The 22,575-nt window shown below is 42.7% G+C and overlaps 1 long non-coding RNA gene across 1 annotated transcript; it reads left to right on the forward strand.

Moving 5' to 3' along the window:
- Window positions 1-2,250: 2,250 nt before the first annotated feature.
- Window positions 2,251-18,294, forward strand: LOC117502096. The gene is made up of 3 exons (XR_004558178.1): window positions 2,251-2,335; window positions 3,214-3,218; window positions 18,282-18,294. It is a non-coding gene; the product is annotated as an uncharacterized LOC117502096 (long non-coding RNA).
- The last annotated feature ends 4,281 nt before the right edge of the window (window positions 18,295-22,575 follow it).

A 22,575-nucleotide genomic window follows, 5' to 3' on the forward strand; every position in this document is an offset into this window, starting at 1 on the left:
TAGTGAGACGCCATTTCCTCTCCAACTTACGGGTTATCCGCTTTAAGCTGCGAGTTTGTGAGTTATAACATGGAGTCAGGCACTTCTGATTTAAAGCTCTCTTTTTCAGAGGAGCTACAGCATCCAAAGTTGTCTTCAATGAGGATATAAAACTATTGACGAGATACTCTATCTCACTTACAGAGTTTAGGTAGCTACTCTGCACTGTGTTGGTATATGGCATTAGAGAACATAAAGAAGGAATCATATCCTTAAACCTAGTTACAGCGCTTTCTGAAAGACTTCTAGTGTAATGAAACTTATTCCCCACTGCTGGGTAGTCCATCAGAGTAAATGTAAATGTTATTAAGAAATGATCAGACAGAAGGGAGTTTTCAGGGAATACTGTTAAGTCTTCAATTTCCATACCATAAGTCAGAACAAGATCTAAGATATGATTAAAGTGGTGGGTGGACTCATTTACATTTTGAGCAAAGCCAATTGAGTCTAATAATAGATTAAATGCAGTGTTGAGGCTGTCATTCTCAGCATCTCTGTGGATGTTAAAATTGCCCACTATAATTATCTTATCTGAGCTAAGCACTAAGTCAGACAAAAGGTCCGAAAACTCACAGAGAAACTCACAGTAACGACCAGGTAGACGATAGATAACAACAAATAAAACTGTTTTTTGGGACTTCCAATTTGGATGGACAAGACTAAGAGACAAGCTTTCAAATGAATTAAAGCTCTGTGAGGCAGAATAAATCAATATGTTGATCAATTATTATATCATTTACTAACAGGGACTTAGAAGAGAGAGACCTAATGTTTAATAGACCACATTTAACTGTTTTAGTCTGTGGTGCAGCTGAAGGTGCTATATTATTTTTTCTTTTTGAATTTTTATGCTTAAATAGATTTTTGCTGGTTATTGGTAGTCTGGGAGCAGGCACCGTCTCTACGGGGATGGGGTAATGAGGGGATGGCAGGGGGAGAGAAGCTGCAGAGAGGTGTGTAAGACTACAACTCTGCTTCCTGGTCCCAACCCTGGATAGTCACAGTTTGGAGGATTTAAGAAAATTGGCCAGATTTCTAGAAATGAGAGCTGTTCCATCCAAGTGGGATGGATGCTGTCTCTCCTAACAAGACCAGGTTTTCCCCAGAAGCTTTGCCAATTATCTATGAAGCCCACCTCATTTTTGGACACCACTCAGACAGCAGGAATTCAAGGAGAACATGCAGCTAAACATGTCACTCCCGGTCCGATTGGGGAGGGGCCCAGAGAAAACTACAGAGTCCAACATTGTTTTTGCAAAGTTACACACCGATTCAATGTTAAATTTAGTGACCTCCGATTGGCGTAACCGGGTGTCATTACTGCCGACGTGAAATACAATCTTACCAAATTTATGCTTAGCCTTAGCCAGCAGTTTCAAATTTCCTTCAATGTCGCCTGCTCTGGCCCCCGGAAGACAATTGACTATGGTTGCTGGTGTCGCTAACTTCACATTTCTCAGAACAGAGTCGCCAATAACCAGAGTTTGATCCTCGGTGGGTGTGTCGCCGAGTGGGGAAAAATGGTTAGAAATGTGAACAGGTTGGCGGTGTACACGGGGCTTCTGTTTAGGGCTATGCTTCCTCCTCACAGTCACCCTGTCGGCCTGCTTTCCCGGCTGCTGGGATCTGCTGGAAGGGAACTAACGGCGGCTAAGCTACCTTAGTCCGCACCGACTACAGGGGCCTGGCTAGCTGTAGAATTTTCCACGGTGCCGAGCCGAGTCTCCAATTTGCCCAGCCTTGCCTCCAAAGCTACGAATAAGCTACACTTATTACAAGTACCATTACTGCTAAAGGAGGCGGAGGAATAACTAAACATTTCACCGCCAGAGCAGAAAAGTGCGGGAGAGACAGGAGAAGCCGCCATGCTAAATCGGCTAAGAGCTAGTAGCTGCGCTAAGCTAGCAGATTCCTAAAAACACACAAAGTGAATAATGTGTAAATAATTTAGAGGTGATTCAGCAGAGGGAGTGCTTTAGTTAAGGCACATGAAGATTACACTGTGAAACAAATCGTTATCTAGTTATCTAGATCAATCTAACTGCGCAGATTAAACAGCTAACAGATACAGCAAAACACCGCTGTGCTCCGGAACAGGAAGTGATACAATACCGCAGTGAGAGCCAACCACCAGTAGAGGCAAGCCCCACGAGTAGAGGCAGTAGAGAAAACCCACAAAATAGAACCGGAGTCCTATTCCATTATTCCTAGCTGGGGTATTCAGGCGACCGGGCCTGCTTTGAACACACTAATTTTTTCAAAGTAAACGCTTCGGACCCCGCGGGACACTCAGCTAGTGTCAGGTGAAAAAACCTCAAACTGCATATTCATAAAGGCAAACATGCTAAATTGACAGTATACAATATTTTGCATTTGACAGATGCATGCCTTGTTGTGTACTTTAGTAAACCAGCATGCAGGTGTATTTGCATAAACCTTTAGTAAATCAGGCCCCTTATGTCAAATTGTTGTGTGCGCCGCCCGAAGAGGGGGTACTGCTGGCTCATCACCAGAGGGCGCCCTGCCTGTTGTCAGGTTTCAGGCACCAGAGGGCACAGTGGCCTGGTGTGATCACCAGGTTTACCTGTTTACCTGTCAGCTTACCTGACAGATAAACTTTCTCAGCCGTTTTTGTGCCGTTCGCACATTCATTGCTACTGAAATCTTTACAGTTGTAACCTTTAGTATACTTCAATCAATCAATTTTCAATCAATTTTTTTATATAGCGCCAAATCACAACAAACAGTTGCCCCAAGGTGCTTTATATTGTAAGGCAAGGCCATACAATAATTATGTAAAACCCCAACGGTCAAAACGACCCCCTGTGAGCAAGCACTTGGCTACAGTGGGAAGGAAAAACTCCCTTTTAACAGGAAGAAACCTCCAGCAGAACCAGGCTCAGAGAGGGGCAGTCTTCTGCTGGGACTGGTTGGGGCTGAGGGAGAGAACCAGGAAAAAGACATGCTGTGGAGGGGAGCAGAGATCGATCACTAATGATTAAATGCAGAGTGGTGCATACAGAGCAAAAGGAGAAAGAAACAGTGCATCATGGGAACCCCCAAGCAGTCTAAGTCTATAGCAGCATAACTAAGGGATGGTTCAGGGTCACCTGATCCAGCCCTAACTATAAGCTTTAGCAAAAAGGAAAGTTTTAAGCCTAATCTTAAAAGTAGAGAGGGTGTCTTGCAGCTTGAAGCTGGGTTAGTGGAGATTTGGAGGAGCTGGCGTTTCCACTCCTCACTTTCCTAATTCTAAGTATAACTATTGGTACTGCACGTTCTCAGTTTTCCTGCTTTCTGGGAGTGGTGGATTTTTCCCCCAGGAAGGAACTGTGTTGTTACTGACTGTTTACTGGGTGTACACACGTCCACCTTAACCTGTGTTTGTTCCTTCCAGCAGTACCGGATCTGACAGCTGGAGCGGTGGCCACCTGGGGATTCAGGACTTGGCAGCTCTGGTGTGTTGCAGGTCTCCGTTGGCGGTGGAACATCGTGGGTCCCGGCTCTTCTCTGGATAGGTGTCTCCTACCCTCGGGCCTGCCTACGCGTCATTGTGTTTTTGGATTGACAGACTAAAAGCATATTTGGCTGTTTGTGCACATTTGCAGAATAAATTGTTATTTATTTGGACATCCTATTGGCCGGTCATTCACGCCCCCTGGCGTGGGTCCGTGTACTTCACTTTCCCAACACAAATAATAGTCTATATTAATAGATGCCATTAAAACTGGAGAAAACAATAGAAAAACATTGTCATTTCGATGAGACAATATTTATTTTTCATTCATTGTAACAATATAAAATACAATAAATCTAGTGGACAGAAACTCAAGATATACTTGTGGCATGGAATTTGTACAGCTTCAGTGTTGAGCTACTGACTAGTTGTAGGATTTAATGGGCAATAATTTGCATACTGAAGAACACAGAAATAGAAATGCAAGCCTTCTTATATGATGTTTCATTCATGAGATAGGCTAAATTTTCATTTTTGCCATTGCTTTAGTCAGCCATCTTGGGTTTTTGCTTGACTCATCAGTTAATTTTGAGTTCCCAAATATTAATGACCTTGCCAAAATTTCATGCTTGTACCGTCACTTGAACAGTTTGCCCACAGCAATATCACCCTGACACAGTCGATAATCCAGTGGGTCCTTGTCACTCTGTGTGGTCCTGTTGCTGTCCCTGCCAGTGGTGGTGGAGTATATTTACATTCTCTCACTGAAAACAATGGAACATCTGATTGCTGTTTGCCACCAACATGTACATAAATGTACTTTTATACCTGTGCTGCATTCATAGAGGACAGAAGTGTTTCATTCAGACATCAAGCCATAACAATGGCACTGAGCAGAGTGTAAATGGATTGGTTAATCTGACAAGACACCATGCATGCACTGCTATTACTTAATTATTTATATTTATATAGCGCCAAATTACAGCAACGTTGTTTAAAGGTGCTTCACCCCATGTTATCAGTAGCATGTTTTTATACCACCATAAAATGCAACAAAGGGAATGCAAAATATTCATGTTGCTCAATTCTTCATTCACCACATTGGCAGTGCCTCTGCTCACCACTGGGGCTGCACCACATACATATACTCACAAAATGTAAAACATTGAAGAAGCCAAGAAGAAGCCTGCTTTGTTTGCATAGCATAAATATCATAGCATAACACTATGATGATTTCTACAAATTGTGAACCAAACATAAAGTTAAAACAGGTATATTTGTTATACCGCCTTATGACTGGATATGTTGATTTTGTTTTTACATTGCAAAGTTAACGTTCCTGTGACCAGTCTCTTGAGAGCCTCACATGAACGTTTAGAGCTTTACTGGAATTTGAAGACATGGAAGTAGCAGCCAAACACATTTTGATCCGTACGGGAGACAAGGTTGGGATGCATGGCTGGAGTACACACTACAATCTGGCAAGGTGGTGTAGGCCTTTTGGTTCCACAGCAGAGGGAAGTGAACAGATTGGTAACAGGTGTATAAATCAGGTGATATAAGTGGTGAGACCAACACTGAATGACTTGGTAAGTTCAGTGGAAACAGTAAGACTTGCAAAAAACAGAAAAAAAAGATTATAGGATCAACTTGCCATGTTTACAGTAACAACTTAACATTTCTGAGCACAGACATGAGTGTACAGCCAGTGGATAAAAATACACATAGACACAGTGTCTGTCTTAGTATTTTGCCACTTGACTGCCAGTTACACAGCCTTAAATCATAGATGTCCATCAACGCATCCCACAACACCGAGCAAGTAAGACTAATGTTTTGTTGTCAGAGCCAGAACATTCGTCATTTTACACGCCAATGCCAACAATCTGCTTTTTTTTACTGACAACTGAAAAAACACATCACTTTGACAAGAATTGACATATCAGTAATGAGACTGAAAAATATTCACATATGTACATGAATATACAACAGAAATCCCAGAACAGCACATTGCCTGCAGAATCACATAAGAGAAAATGTGCTAAAATATATATAAATTTACAAAATTAGGCAGGTGCATAAATTTGGGCATCCCAACAGAAATAACAGCCTCTAAACACATCCTATAGCTTCCAATGAGAGTCTGGATTCTGTTTGAAGGTATTGTGGACCATTTTTTTTTACAAAACATCTCAGGTTTGTTGGTTTCTGAGCATGGACAGCCCGCTGAAAATCACACCACAGATTTTCAATAATATTCAGGTTTGGGGACTGAGATGGCCATTCCAGAACGCTGTACATCTTCCTCTGCATGAATGCCTTAGTAGATTTTGAGCAGTGTTTAGGGTCGTTGTCTTGTTGAAAGATCCAGCCCCGGCACAACTTCAAATTTGTCACTGATTCTTGAACATTGTTCTCAAGAATCTGCTGATATAGACTGGAATCCATGTGACCACCAACTTTAACAAGATTCCCAGTACCTGCACTGGCCACACAGCCCCACAGCATGATGGAACCACCTCCAAATTTTACTGTAGGTAGCAAGTGTTTTTCTTGGAATGCTGTGTTCTTTTTCAGCCATGCATACCGCCCCTTGTTATGTCCAAATAACTCAATTTTAGTTTCATCAGTCCACCGCACCTGATGTCAAAATGAAGCTGGCTTGTTCAAATGTGCTTTAGCATACCTCAAGCAACTCTGTTTGTGGCGTGTACGCAGAAAAGGCTTCCTCTGCATTACAGCATCTCCTTGTGTAATGTGCACTGGATTTTTGAAGGACGCACAGAGACACTATCTGCAGCAAGATCATGTTTTAGCTCTTTGGAGCAGGTCTGTGGGTTGACTATGACTGTAGTCATAGGCTGGCTTGGCCTGCCACTTCGGGCCTTAGCTAGTACTGTGCCTCCAGTCTTCCATTTCCTCACTATGTTCCTCACAGTGGAAATTGACAGCTGACAGCTGGCTGAGGACTTGAGAGTGGCAGATATTTTAAAAAGCAAACTCAAGACCTGTCTTGTTAGTGTTTTAATAAAATGTTCAAATCTACATTCATTTATTATTTATAATTTTATTTTAATTTTTAATTTATTTTAATTTTATTATTTATAATTTTTTGTTTTGTTTTGTTTTCTGGTTGGGGGATTGTTGGTTTGGGATTATTGTATTATTTTATTGTAAAAGTGCTTTGTGTTAAATTCTCTGTGAAAAGTACTATGCAAATAATTTCCAAATGATTGATTGATTGGACTTGAGACCACTTTTTTGGTGGTCTGTGGTGCAAATACTTTGTGTGTCCTTCCACCTGCAGTGCACCTGAAGACAAGTGCAAGTACGCAACATGAGCACCAGGCATGAAAACTGTAACTGTGTCAGATGGAAACTAGGAATGAGACGTGTATCATGCTGTGAGCTCCCGTGTGCTGGATGGCAGGTCAAGCCCTACGTGGTTCCTAAAAACTGTTTTGCTTATGTGTAGCAAATGCAGAAGTAGAACATCAGTGTTCAACTGTCAGAAATGTTCTTTGATGGCATTTCAGTGGATGGCTGGTTGTAGAAAGTGAGTGTCTGTGAGTCCACAACCTTAACTGAACTCAAATCATAACAAAAGGTTTGGTGCTAAATCACTGTTTGATCATTAATCTTAATTCGTTTATAGCATCTCACACTCATGCACGTGTCACACAGGTCATGGTGGTCAAAGCACACGTTAGGCAGTGGCATAATTCATCTGTACAAGCTTGTACAAATAACATGGAACCAGGCTGGAAAAACATCTACGTTTATTACTTTCAGTGGGTGGGACTTAACACCGCCAACACAGACAGACAGGGTCACAGCATGTGCAGTTACTGAAGGCCAGGTTTTACAATTTTCTCATCATTGTAACAATTTTTAACCATTGTTTTCTTCTTATAAAATAAATAATAGAAGTAAGTTAAGAAGCTGAAAGGTGTTGTACGAATCGTAGTCAACAAAGCCACAACACAATACTCCATTTTGGCTTCTCAGATTTTGCACCACCGTAGATCCAATATGGATCTGCATGATGAGTTGGAACAGGTTTTACGTTATGGTACGTCTGGAAAGTATTCACAGCGCTTCGATTTTTCCACATTTTGTATTACAGCCTTATTCCAAAATGGAGTGAATTCATTTGTCCCTAAAAATTCTACTCACAACACCCCATAATGACAAAATGAAAAAAAAGTTGTTTTTTTATTTTTGCAAATTAAAAAAAAAACAACAACAACAAAAAAAAAAAAACAACTAAGAAATCACATAAGAATTCATGCCCTTTGCTCAACACTTTGTTGATGTACCTCTGGCATCAATTACAGCCTCAATCAATCAATCAATCAATCAATTTTTTGTATATAGCGCCAAATCACAACAAACAGTTGCCCCAAGGCGCTTTATATTGTAAGGCAAGGCCATACAATAATTATGTAAAACCCCAACGGTCAAAACGACCCCCTGTGAGCAAGCACTTGGCTACAGTGGGAAGGAAAAACTCCCTTTTAACAGGAAGAAACCTCCAGTAGAACCAGGCTCAGGGAGGGGCAGTCTTCTGCTGGGACTGGTTGGGGCTGAGGGAGAGAACCAGGAAAAAGACATGCTGTGGAGGGGAGCAGAGATCGATCACTAATGATTAAATGCAGAGTGGTGCATACAGAGCAAAAAGAGAAAGAAACAGTGCATCATGGGAACCCCCCAGCAGTCTATGTCTATAGCAGCATAACTAAGGGATGGTTCAGGGTCACCTGATCCAGCCCTAACTATAAGCTTTAGCAAAAAGGAAAGTTTTAAGCCTAATCTTAAAAGTAGAGAGGGTGTCTGTCTCCCTGATCTGAATTGGGAGCTGGTTCCACAGGAGAGGAGCCTGAAAGCTGAAGGCTCTGCCTCCCATTCTACTCTTACAAACCCTAGGAACTACAAGTAAGCCTGCAGTCTGAGAGCGAAGCGCTCTATTGGGGTGATATGGTACTATGAGGTCCCTAAGATAAGATGGGACCTGATTATTCAAAACCTTATAAGTAAGAAGAAGAATTTTAAATTCTATTCTAGAATTAACAGGAAGCCAATGAAGAGAGGCCAATATGGGTGAGATATGCTCTCTCCTTCTAGTCCCCGTCAGTACTCTAGCTGCAGCATTTTGAATTAACTGAAGGCTTTTTAGGGAACTTTTAGGACAACCTGATAATAATGAATTACAATAGTCCAGCCTAGAGGAAATAAATGCATGAATTAGTTTTTCAGCATCACTCTGAGACAAGACCTTTCTGATTTTAGAGATATTGCGTAAATGCAAAAAAGCAGTCCTACATATTTGTTTAATATGCGCTTTGAATGACATATCCTGATCAAAAATGACTCCAAGATTTCTCACAGTATTACTAGAGGTCAGGGTAATGCCATCCAGAGTAAGGATCTGGTTAGACACCATGTTTCTAAGATTTGTGGGGCCAAGTACAATAACTTCAGTTTTATCTGAGTTTAAAAGCAGGAAATTAGAGGTCATCCATGTCTTTATGTCTGTAAGACAATCCTGCAGTTTAGCTAATTGGTGTGTGTCCTCTGGCTTCATGGATAGATAAAGCTGGGTATCATCTGCGTAACAATGAAAATTTAAGCAATACTGTCTAATAATACTGCCTAAGGGAAGCATATATAAAGTGAATAAAATTGGTCCTAGCACAGAACCTTGTGGAACTCCATAATTAACTTTAGTCTGTGAAGAAGATTCCCCATTTACATGAACAAATTGTAATCTATTAGACAAATATGATTCAAACCACCGCAGCGCAGTGCCTTTAATACCTATGGCATGCTCTAATCTCTGTAATAAAATTTTATGGTCAACAGTATCAAAAGCAGCACTGAGGTCTAACAGAAGACTCAAGACTTCTTGAATATGATGTCACAATCTTTGGGCAGTTTTGCCCATTCCTCTTTGCAGCACCTCTCAAGCTCCATCAAACTGGATGTGGAGCATCAATGCACAGCCATTTTCAGATCTCTCCAGAGATGTTCAATCAGATTCAGGTCTGGGCTCTGGCTGGGCCACTCAAGGACATTCACATAGTTGTCCTGAAGCCACTCCTTTGATATCTTGGCTGTGTGCCTAAGGTCATTGTCCTGCTGAAAGATGAACCGTCACCCCAGTCTGAGGTCAAGAGCGATCTGGAGCAGGTTTTCATCCAGGATGTCTCTGTACATTGCTGCATTCATCTTACCCTCAATCCTGACTAGTCTCCCAGTTCTTGCTGCTGAAAAACATCCCCACAGCATGATGCTGCCACCACCATGCATACTAAGAAATGGCTTCTGTCTGACCTTACAGATCCTCTCTCCACTGTTGAATGCTGGTGTTCTGACAGAGTGAGCATTGGGTTCTTGCTCACCTCCCTGACTAAGGCCCTTCTCCCCATTCACTCAGTTTAGACTGGTGGCCAGCTCTAGGAAGAGTCCTGGCGTATCTGAACTTCTTCCACTTATGGATGATGGAGGCCACTGTGCTCATTGGGACCTTCAAAGTAGCAGAAATATTTCTGTGCGAAGGGTACAGAAATATATCTGCTACTTTGAAGGAATGTTTCTGTACCCTTCCCCAGATGTGTGTCTCAAGAAAAAAAAACTGTCTCAGATGTCTACAGACAATTCCTTTGACTTCATGCTTGGCTTGCACTCTGACATGCACTGTTAACTGTGGGACCTTATGCGAGGTCTGTTAGAAAAGTATCCGACCTTTTTATTTTTTTCAAAAACCTGATGGATTTGAATCATGTGTGCTTGCATGAGCCAACCTTGAACCTTCGTGCTCATGTGAGAATTTTTTCACGCCTGTTGATTGCATCATTTGCTTGTAAGCAGCCTTTGTGTGAGGATGGGTGGAGTCTCTCGGCGAGAGTGGTGGCGAAATTCTTTCTTGAAGCTGCCGACGGAGGAGCAAAAGCACCTCCGTGTTGAAGTCTCACAGGACATGTTGTGACATGCCCAGCTCTTCCACCATTCGGAAGATTCAGATGGCTTTCAGTGGCTTTTCAGTCGTGTGACTATCCGAGAAATTGTGGACGATCTGGGCATGTTACAACATGTCCTGTGAGGCTTCAACACGAAGGCGCTTTTGCTGTGCCATCAGCTTCCTGCTGATGAATTTTGCTGCAACTCTTTTCATGGCCAAATCTTCTGTCACAGTGGAATGTGCCAAAAAAGTGCTGATGTCCACCTCTTCCACAATTTCTCGGATAGTCACACGATGGTCCCACATCACCACAGCATTCACTTTGGAAATGATCTGGTCATTTCAGCGTGTTGATGGCCAACCGGAGCGTGGCTCGCTCTCCACCGTTGTGCGGCCGTCTTTAAACCGGTTGTACCGCTCCTTAATCTGTGTGATGCCCAGAGGATCGTCACTGAAAGCCTTCTGAGTAATTCAAATGGTTTCCACCTGACTGTCGCTCAGTTTCTGGCAAAATTTGATGCAGTCGCGGATGCAGATGCAGTCGTTCCGCCATTTTCATTGCAAAGAAAAAATGCAGAGAGACTCCACCCATCCTCACACAAAGGCTGCTTACAAGCAAATGACGCAATTGACAGGCGTGAAAAAATTCACGCATGCACACGAAGGTTCAAGGTTGGCTCATGCAAGCACACATGATTCAAATCCATCAGGTTTTTGAAAAAAATAAAAAGGTTGGATACTTTTCTAACAAACTTTATATGTACACAGGTGTGTGTCTTTCCAAATCATGTCCAGTCAACTGAATTTACCCCAGGTGGATTCCAGTTAAGCTGTAGAAACATCTTAAGTATGATAAGTGGAAACAGGATACACCTGAGCTCAAAGCCACTGTGTGCAGGCCTGGTGTGAAAGGGGCTTTAGTCTGTGAAACTGCCACAAAAGTGTTTCTGTGACGATATCCAGCCCAGTCTCACGTTTTTTTTTTTATTGTCCTCCCGTCACAAAATGAGTCAAATTTTCATGACGTTTTTTTTTTTTTTAACTCAGTATTACTAACCCTACTCCTGCTCCCAACCCTAACCATAACCACCCCCCGACCCCCCCAGCTTCACTTTTAATTTCGTGCAGCCATCATGGAATGAATTAGAATGAATTTGTGCTGTTGTGATGAAAATGAGGTGCTTTTGTCACAATAGATGAATAACCAATAGATGAATGTATATTTTGTGCTGCTAAATCACGACTTGTCGTGAGACCAGGTTGCGATATCACAAAAAAACAAACAAATAGCAGACTGGATATTGAGGCCAACTTGAATCTGATCAACCCAGAGTTATTCAGTTTTCATTTGCATTATCTCGTTGTGTTAGTCTCACTTTGAAAAATTAAATTTCAGTTGGACTAATGTTTACACTTATTTTAAATGTCTGGTTTTAGTCAGACTGATGCAGTCATTTACATTTCTTAATGTGTCATGTAAACGTACTGACTGGTGTAATGTTGAAAGAGTTATTGACGTACGTATGTCTTTCTGCGAGAGGTCACTCTCCACTCTGGTCATGCTTCAGTTTCCAGGTCTGACGTTTCTTTCAACTGTGCTCATTGAAATAAGACGGATCATGAACTCTTTGTTGAGGATTTATTCTCTTTTTGATCAACCAAACAGATGAAATATTGGGCCACTTTATATGGTTAATGGAGGAAACATTTATTGGCCTGGTTTTTTGGACACAGTGATAATGACTTACTCATATTTCTGTGAGGACTTGCTATTAAGTCATCTTCCACAAATAAATGGGTGGTACATGGGAATCATGCTGTCATCCTGTCTGCTGTCTGTCCATTTGTCCATGAGTCCAACTCTGCCAAGCCATTTCTTGGATTTCAGTGAAACTTCTCCTCTGAATTAACCAAAGGTGTGAATGAGTCTGTCTGTTTGTGGCAAACATGCCACAGGCTGCAGGGTGGACCTCGCCACTCATTCACTGGCTGCTGGGATAGGCTCCACCCCCTGTCCCCTTAACTGGAGCAACCATGTTGAGCAAATTGATGGATGGATGCAACTTCACACCATGTGAAGATGTGTATGAAGGAGAGAAATTCTGGTCTGACATCTTCAACAAGATAATTACACTTTAGCTCTTCATTAAAAAAAATGTCATATTTGTCACGTCCATGTGCAGAGCTTACATGTTGACCACTTTGTAAATTCAGGCAGTTCATTTCAAAAGATTTCCCAGCAAGTACGGAACATTTTGGTAATGTTATATATTGGTTATATTTAGGTTATGAGTATCAGAAACATTTCTAGACCATTTTCCTAGCGTTATTTGTTGTATGGCTGGGGGTGCCTGGCTGTCTTCTGTTTCTGTCTTTTGTTTTTCCTTCCAGGTGGCACACGTTTAGGACTGAGTGGCTGTGTGGCTGAGTTATCAGGACCTCACCCTGATCACCTGAGGCTGATCATGTGCAGCTCGTCAGGACTCACAGCTGTGGTGCATCTACATGGATTGGGGCATGGTGGCATTTAAGTCTGGAGTACACAGTGTGTATTTGCCAGAGACTCGACCTTGTGACCAGACGGGTGAGATCGTCGTCTTGAGAGCCATCTCATCATCACGGATGCAGAGACCATCCAGGTTTGATGCTATGGTCTGTGAAAGAGGAGAGGGTGAGGTCTCACGCTCGTCAGCACACTTCCTGAGGTACGTTAGGTTTTGTGACTAACATTAGTACAGTCAGTAAATGTGGTGTCCCTCACACCTTATTATATTGAGCTGTTATGTTAGTCGTTTAATCAGCTTCCACTGCAGTTGAGAATGTGAACTGGGTGTTCCATGCCTGCAGGGTGGGAAGCTGATTAGTGAGTAAGCCAGGAAGTGTTTGCTGTTTATGTACACCTTTGAGGGGTCTCTCTGTGTGTGGAGTGTGGACTCACATGATGGTTTCTTCTTTCACAGACTCGGTTTGTCGCGGCCACCTGGGGGTGTCGGCGGGGTCCTTGGGTCCGAATTATTTCTGGCTCCGGACCGTTTGTGCTGCCTGGAGCGCACCGTATTACCACCTCACCAGACCGCGCACTCATTTGTTTGTATTTATCACATCACTGTTATGTTATTAAATTCAGTTATCCTTTGTACCGTGCTCTGCTTATTTCATACTGGGTCCTTCAAACGCTGGTCAGTTCTCCGTCCTGCGTCCGACACATAACAGTTATTACTTCCTTTAATGTATTGACAAGTCATGTTTATAGTCGAGGGAAACTTAACAAATATATTAATTCTAGTCTCGCTGTCTTTCTTACTCCAAATTTCTTTCAGTGACTACACTGTGACTTTAGGTAATGCCACCAGAATGTTCTGGGAATGTTTGGATGAAACATATCTCTAGGTGACTTAATGTAACATTGCCAGAATGTTCTGTGAACCAAAAACAAACTTTCCTTAAGGCCCCTTCACACATAACACAAATGAGGCCAAATGGCACACAAAAGAGGATTCAAATGGAAGTTGTGAAAAATCAGAGCTGCACCCGAACACGTCATACAGCAGTTGGCACAACCATTCAGCCACAGCACATGCACTCCATAGTTTCATCACACTAGTGCTGGAAACCCAAACAAATGGTGTCAAAATGAGGTCCTACTGCCATCTGACCCTGGTTGCGACATTCGTATGGCACATTGTACGACACATTGTATGGCACATTGTACGCAGGTTGAACCATTCAGACTATGGTCAAGGGGCTGCACAACATGTTGAACCCTGGCTGAATGTCACAATTGAGCCAGCCTTCACACTAGTGGCCCAATGAGGGCAAATGACGGGAGAATGCCCATTCGACCCACACTCGACCACAGTCACCCACTTTCAATAGCAGTTGCTGGGCACTTAGAAAATACGGACCCATTTACACTGCCAGCAAGGATGTAGTGTGCAGGACACCCCTGTTGAGGTGGGGTCGAGGTGGCGACAGCTTAAAGGGCATCAGTGTGTCATGTCCACTCCCCTGGGTAACACAAATGGCATGCGAGTGTGTGGTCCCCCCCCCGCCCCCCCAGAAACACAGATGGCATGCAAGTCTGTTGTGCTCCCCCTGTCCCAGAAGCACAAATGGTGTGCGAGTGTGTCCTGCTCTCACCAGCAACACGAATGACATGTGAGTGTGTCATGTACCCCCCAAACCATGATCCAACATTGTCGAGGTGCGGCTGAGGTGGTGACAGCCCGAACAGTGGCCAGAGTGCAGTGTGATCACTGTCCAGTACAGCGTGCACATCTGGACAGCTGTCATGTCCATGATGGAACAACTGACAGCTTTGGAACACCCATTATGGCATATCCAGCATGTCCAACTGGAGGTGGAATCACCGGGCAGCAGTGTGCCCACAACAGAGATAAAAATAAAACCCAGCTGCTCCAGCTGCATGTCACAGAGGTGGGCAGTGTGGACACCTACCATGCAGCAGCCTGTGCTGTAAATCTCGCTGACAGCTCCCACCGTCAGCTCACAAACACATCATCCCATATGAATCCCATATAGAGCCCATATAAGCCCCATATGATGCCATGCCCCGCGACCATGATGATCACGGCCCAGGTGCACCTGCCAAGGCAATCAGATGTTGTCAGTGCACGCGGGAGCACTGAAGCCGTCAGATGATCACACGCACATTCACCAAGGCAATCATTATGTTGCACCTGACCGCGGTGTCATCACAACTGAAAGCTGGAGAACATATATCATGACATGAAGAACATCACCTCTCAACACACCACCATGATGCACATGTGTCAGCAGACTGCCCGCTGTGCCTCACATGACATGTGATTGCAACATTCACATGCTCCATCTGTCTTGTTACAGCCTGACTGACAGACTGAGAGCCCCCTCCGCACAGGGGGTGCGTGTCACTCAGATCATGTCAGCGCAGTCAGGAGCCCGTGAGTCGATCATTATGTTGCACTTGACCACTGTGTCATTGCAACTCACAGCTGGCGCACACATATCCCATGTAGAACATATAGCCTCTACAAGCCACCGTGATGCACATGTGTCGGCAGGCTCTCATGACATGGAGAAAAATGAGAACACATATCACTTTTGGAACACATTCAGCTGTGCCTCAGTGCACACTGCAGACACCATCAGCCAGACGACCCCATGTGAAAATATCTGTCTGACCATGTGAATGGCCAGCTGGTGAGGCAAATGTCACGGGTTATAGTCCACATGACGTGGTGTCCTTCAGCGCGCAGCCACACACGTGTGGCTGGCTGATGTGTTCATGATGTGTTAGTGTATCATTTCATTCATGTAAATTCATTAATTCCTTGTTTACCTCCACGGGCATGGTTCATGAACAAAAAGGAATAGAATGAGGATAATTCTTGTATTCTCTGCTCTTTATAACAGGAATTAAATAGTTTAACAGACAAAAAGAAATCCATTTGTTTCCTCAATTCCAACACAGACACTGTCCCAGCTCAAGTCATCAAGCATCAATTAAACATCATTTCCACTAACATGACTGTCTTACATTTAAACAGTACAGTCACTGTTCTTATAATGTTCTGTGGTCTCTCATTATTTTGCCCTTACACATTGTCTTTGATTTATGACAGTTTGTACAACATTTAATTGCTTCCACTGCTGTGAGAGCGCAATAGCCTCCTTTTAGCCAAAATGCACAGGCGGGACCGGAGTTGAAAATTAGCAGTAGCTATACTCTGTGTGCATCGTATCAGCTGCAAGCTTTGTTTTGTAACTATGTTTTACTACATTGTCCCTGTCAAATAAATAAAAAAAAAAAAAGAATGTACTATCACACCTCTCACATGGTCGCACTGTGTTCATGCATATGCACACGAGCATGCACGAAATCGTTGCCGCAGGATCGTACAGCATCCATACATGACTGTCCGACCCTCTATCCCTCCTGACTGCAGCTGGAATGTTTCAGGTCATTTTGGGTGATTGGCATGGACGCTGGGCCTCTGAAAATGCATACCGCCCTCAAAAAGCATGTTATTGCATTATCATTCATCTGAATGTACGCAGCTTCTTATAAAAAATGGACATGGTTCAAATATGGGCTAATTCAACTGAGGTGGGCATTGTTGTAATATTTGGAACTTGTGTCTGATTCAGATATTAACATTTATGTTTATCACTCTGACAGACCTAAGGAAGGAGGTAGTGTTGCTATTTTTGTCAAATTTAGATTCCACACACCACGGTTGTTTTGTCTGAATCAGTCTGAATCTGTAAGCACATGGAATTCCTGGCTTTAAATGTGCAAACTGCCAAAAACACCAACATAACTGTTGTTGGTTGTTATAGGCCTCCGTCTGCCTCAAATGATGCATTGACTTGTTTTAGCTGGTGACCTTAATTGGGATTGGCTTAAGCCAGTATCTGATGAGTTCAAATCCTTCTGTGATTCTGTCAGTCTTATCAAGCTGATTAACTCACCCACTCATCCATATCTTAAATGTATTGAGAAGTCCACCTTAATTGACCTAATTCTTACAAATCTCCCTCATAAATTTTCAGCTATTGGTGTATTTTGCAACGATTTATGCTTTAAGGAACACTAAAGCCCACGTCACACATAGCAAGAATGTGCAGGAACCATGTCAGACACAGCAAATATTGTCATAATCTGACGCAGTCTGGAGGAAAAGAGGCATGGTCAGCAGTGTCAGAACGCATCCAGATTACCTCAGCCATACCTGCATGATAGCATCCAAAGCACATGTAGACAGCAGGTAGATGACACAGACTGCAGTTAGACAGCCATAAAAGGTGCTGAAGACTGCCCGATGTCCAAGCGGCTGGATGGCAAATATGGGACTGGAGTGGGAGGCAGTGCTATGTTCCTCACACGCACGGGAGTGCGCAGTACGTGTGTGAGCTTGGTGCACGTGCGGCCCATGCACATGCGTGGGGCTGAAATGATCAATCAGCCATGTATCTGTGTGTGTGTGTGTGTGTGTGTGTGTGTGTGTGTGTGTGTGTGTGTGTGTGTGTGTGTGTGCATCACGCTGCATGAGCCACTAAGAGTGCACGCCACTGAACAGCTTTGCTGAAGGTTTGCTGGCAGTGGGCTAAGCAGTACCATGCATCAGACGGAGCCTTTCAAGTGAACTTTAATTTCTTTTTTTCATTTTTGCTCACTTCAGGGGCACAACACAACTCTGGACACGATGGTTGGATTATCACATGGGATTTATTTTTGTGTGGTTCATTCCAGCACACAGCAGTTGGGTGAGAGGATTTTAACCACAGACTGCGGTCTGGCTCGACATCCATGTCACAGTGAAACACTCCTGGACCACTGTTGGAGGCAAGAGTCATATTATTAATGCTGTCACGGCCTGGCACAACAGTTCCATGTCATATCTCCTACAGAGTTAGAAGGTGATCATATATTTCAATGGTGAGATCCGTTCCGCTCCGAGCCTGATGCGTGCAATGAGGCATTACTGTGCACCGTGGAGAGGCGCAGCTGCCTGTGTTATGTACAGATATGATGGAAACAATAGTTCACATTATTTATGTCACCCATGGGAAGGAATGGACAAATATCTGTACTGTAAGGCTTATTGTGGATGTAACAGCCTGTTCAGATTTGAAACGGTGTGTGCACAGTAGCGCAGGAGCTTTTGGTTTGATAGCCGCTGTTCACGTTCACTGTACATGATAATAAGTCATAATTATTATTCATAAGCATGCCATATACATTTCAACACTTCCTTTGCGGCCCGGGGAGGTGAACATTATTGTTCATATTGTTCATACCAGCAGACTTTGCCATGCCAGATCCATCTGGAGGTTCCCTCGTATGTACTCAAATCATTTCAGATCCTGTTTTGCAGCCATCAGAATATGTAGAATGCAGTCAGATGGTCCTCAGACTGCACATGGACCGCCATTGGATAGGTGTCGCATCTAGATGGTGCCCAGAGGGTTTTGAACATGTGCATCGCACTCGGGGCCGCTGGCCGATTTTGACCAACTGTGTGGACTCTCGCAGATGGCTGTCAGAATGTTTTGGAACTGAAACCCGATTCTGCATGATTCTGGCTATGTGTGACGGGGGTATAAGGTCCCCAAATTAAAGCCACATATTGTTTTTAAGAGGAATCTTAAACTTTTTAGTGAGCAAGGATTTTATCATGATTTACAGTAAACCTTTTTAACTGGGGTACAGTTGAGTTGATCCCTGATGTGGAGACAGCATGGGCCTTTTTTAAAGACGCTTTTACTAAAATCTTGATCACTCACACTCCCTATAGGAGATACAGAGTAAAGGGTCATGATAACCCCTGGTTCTCCTCTGAACTAGCAGACACTGTTCATAAGAAGAACTCCGCCTGGGCCAAGGCAAGAACCACAGGTTCCTCCTCAGATTGGCTTATTTTTAGACAACTCAGAAATAAATGTTCTTCCTTAATTATGAAAGTCAAATCAGAATATTACTTGTCTCTCACCACTGAAAATTTAAATGACCCAAGGAGGGTCTGGAAAATCACAAAATCACTTTCTGTGAGCAAAATTCTCATGTTGTACCTACATGTGTTATGAAGGGCTCCAATGTTGTGCATGACAAAATGGAGATCTTGAACTGTTTTAATGAACATTTTATATCTTCTGGCTCCTTGTTTGATTCTTCTCATTCTACATCTGGGAAGCCCTGTAATGTTGTCTCATTGTACGTATACTGGACAAGTTTTTAACCTTGCACCTTTTTCTATGCAGGAAGGCCTTAAAAAATATAGATCCTAGAAAACAACCAGGGCCTGATCAAATTGAACCTCACTTCCTGAAAGTGGCATCTGATTTTATAGCAAGGCCTTTGACATATATTTTTAATTTTTCAGTAGAAACTAAGGTTGTTCCTAAAGGCTGTGGAAATCCGCTTTTGTCCTCCTTTTATTGGAGGGAGGTGACCCAGCTTGCTTAAACAACTATAGGTCGATATCAAACCTATCAGTGCTGGTCAAAATCCTTGAAACTCTGGTTAGTAACCAATTAAAACAGTTTCTGTCCTACAATGGCATTCTTTCTACGTATCAGTCAGGCTTTAGGGAAAAGCACAGTGCGGTCACAGCTGCTCTGAAAGTGGTAAATGACATATCGTAGCACTTGATAAGAAAGAGCACTGTGCGTCACTTTTTATAGACTTTTCTAATGCATTTCATACGGTTGCTCATGATGTCTTAAAGTTTAGACTTTTTCAGTCAGGACATTTGGAGCAATCAGTTGCCTGGTTTTCGGAATATCTTAGTGACAGATCTCAGTGCATTACACATGATGGCTTATGCTCCGAATTTGTATCAGACTCCAAGGGTGTACCGCAGGGTTCTATTTTAGATCCTCTTTTATTTACATTATATATAAAAATCTGTGTCAAAATGTGCCTGATGCTAATGTTCATTTCTGTGCAGATGACACAGTCATTTACTGTTGTGCATCTACTCTTGCCCTGGCCATTAAGCATCTGCAGGATGCTTTTAATGTTATTCAGGATAACCTACATCAGATAAAGCTTGTTCTTAATGCTGAAAAGACCAAATTCATGATCTTTAGTAACTCAAAGCTCAGAGCACATCCCTGCTGTGGTCACCTTGGATGGAAGGATCATTGAGACTGTTAGTTCTTATAAATACAGTATCTGGGTATTTTAATTGATGACTCCCGAACTTTCACAGTACATGTTCTACAGCTAGTGAAAAAACTGAGAGACTGAAATTGGGTTTTAACTTTTGCAATAAGATGTGTTTTTCTTTTAATGTAAAAAAGCAGCTTGTTGCTGCCACTTTTTTTTTATCAGTGGTAGACTATGGTGATATTTTGTACATGTGTGCCTCTGCTCAGTGCTCAGACTTATAACAAATTGTAAAGTCCTGACTCATCATTGTGAGTTGTATTCTCGGGTGGGATGGCCTTTGCCACCCGCAGGCTTCATCATTGGTATATTGTTATATACAAGCGATATTAGCTTTGCTTCATCTTACCTATGTGTCCTTACTATGCCAAGGAGTACTGGACAATATTCCTTGCTCTCTTGATCTTTACTTACTTTCAGTTCCAAATGTTTGTACTGGGCTTGGGAAAAAGGTATTTGCTTATTCTGCCCCCACTGCATGCAACACTCTGCAAGATACTTTACAACTTGACTGCCTAGTTTTTCTGAATGAGTTTAAATCCAAACTTAAAGACTTAGAGGCAGCTTCTTTAAGATGTCAATGCTTTTATTTTGGTGCAATTAACCCATTTTAAAATTGTTACTGATACACTTTTTATTGTATGTGTCCATCTGTTTGTTGGTTGGTTGGTTGGTTTTTTAGCAGGATTAGTCAAAAAATCCTCAACGGATTTCAATTAAATTTTTACCAGGGGTGTATCTTGGCCTAACTTAGAAGTCATTAAATTTTGGTAATGATCCGGAACACAATCTGGATCCAGTAGTTTTTTAAGGATTCTATATCATTGCAGGATAGGGCCAATTTCAGCATTTTTGCATCTAACTTCATGAAGACGGGTCACAAAGGCTGAACAAAAATTAAGTTATGACACAACAATAATTTAGCATTTGTTTCTCCTCACTGAATAAACTTATTATTAGAAAATAAAAAAAAACAGTGTAGTTCATGCAGTTTTTCATTATAAATACATTTGCTGAAGATCTAAGGGTTTAAACCTCTGGGGCCGACGCTGTCGTATACGACGGCTAAGACCAAGCTTTACTAAATTATAAATAACTTTTTAATGATATGAGATAGAAGCTTACTTTTTTGCTGAAAAGTTAACTCCGCAGACTTTCGAGCCACCGTCCACCATCTTTGTACTCCTCATAGAAGCTGTGTGATGACGTGAGCAATGTAAGTGTCCAATCGGAATTGGTTCACTGTCACATGGTTTTCCAAAATCCAATCATAGGGCAGATTCACCTGTTTTTTAGGAGTGATGTTACTAGTTAGCCCATTTGAATAGCCCCCTGGCTGCTCCAATGCGCCCTGCACCATTACGCACAGCGAAAGTGAACAGACAGAGAGCCTCTCATACAATCTCACATGCTCAAACAGAGTGTGTGAGTATCAGGATTGCTCGACTAGTTTTCCTGTGAATGTTACTGGATAAGAATGTTATTGGATAATTCGTTGGCAAGCTCTCTCGCTCCGGCGTAAAGCATTGTTTACCATATCTATGGAATGGGGGGGGGGCGCTCTTCAAACAGAATGAACCTCGAAGTGTGAATGTAGCTTTCAGAGCATGAGAGAACAAACACACAGTCAGCTTCATAGTAGAACTTTGTGATGTGACCTTTGTGTAATAGCAAACAGAAATTGCTTTGATATGAAGACAAACAAAACACATAGACCATTTTGTGTATGAGGTCTGTGAGAAAAGAATCCAACCTTTTTATTTTATGCAAAAAATATATGGATTTGATTCATATGTTTTTACGTCAGCCAAGCTTGAACCTTCGTGCGCATGCGTGAGTTTTTCCACGCCAGTTGGTTGCACCATTTGCCTGTGGGCAGGCTTTGAGTGAGCACTGGTCCACCCCTCTTGTCGTTGTTTCATTGTGAGGAAATGGCGGAATGATTTGGACTTTTTTTCCATCAGAATTTTTTCAGAAACTGTTAGAGACTGGCAGTTGGAAACCATTTGAAAAATTTATCTGGCTTTCAGTGAAAATTTTACGGGCTTCACAAAGAATAAGGAGTGTTACTACAGCTTTAAGGACGCCCCACAATGGCACAAGGCGCCGCGCTCCGAGCCGCCATCGAGAGGCAGAAACCACCACATCATTTCTAAACGGATGGCTGTGTGGAGCCGGGACCATCGTTTGCAATTTCTCTGGTTATCACAAGAGCTGCACATGAGCCATTTTCCGGCAGATTTCACTTTTAACAAGAGATTTTGTCATGGAAAGCCGCGCGGAGGCTTCGCGCGTCACGACCGATTCGCGAGACAAAGGAACACCTCTGTTTCGGAGTGTTAGAGGACAAGTTGGGACATGCCCAGCTCTCCACAATTTCTCTTATACTCACTCGACTGGTAAGCACTGAAAGCCGAGATAGGCATGTCCCAACTTGTCCTTTAA

The sequence above is a fragment of the Thalassophryne amazonica genome, chromosome 20 (assembly GCF_902500255.1).
Source record: "Thalassophryne amazonica chromosome 20, fThaAma1.1, whole genome shotgun sequence".
Taxonomy (NCBI): Eukaryota; Metazoa; Chordata; class Actinopteri; order Batrachoidiformes; family Batrachoididae; genus Thalassophryne; species Thalassophryne amazonica.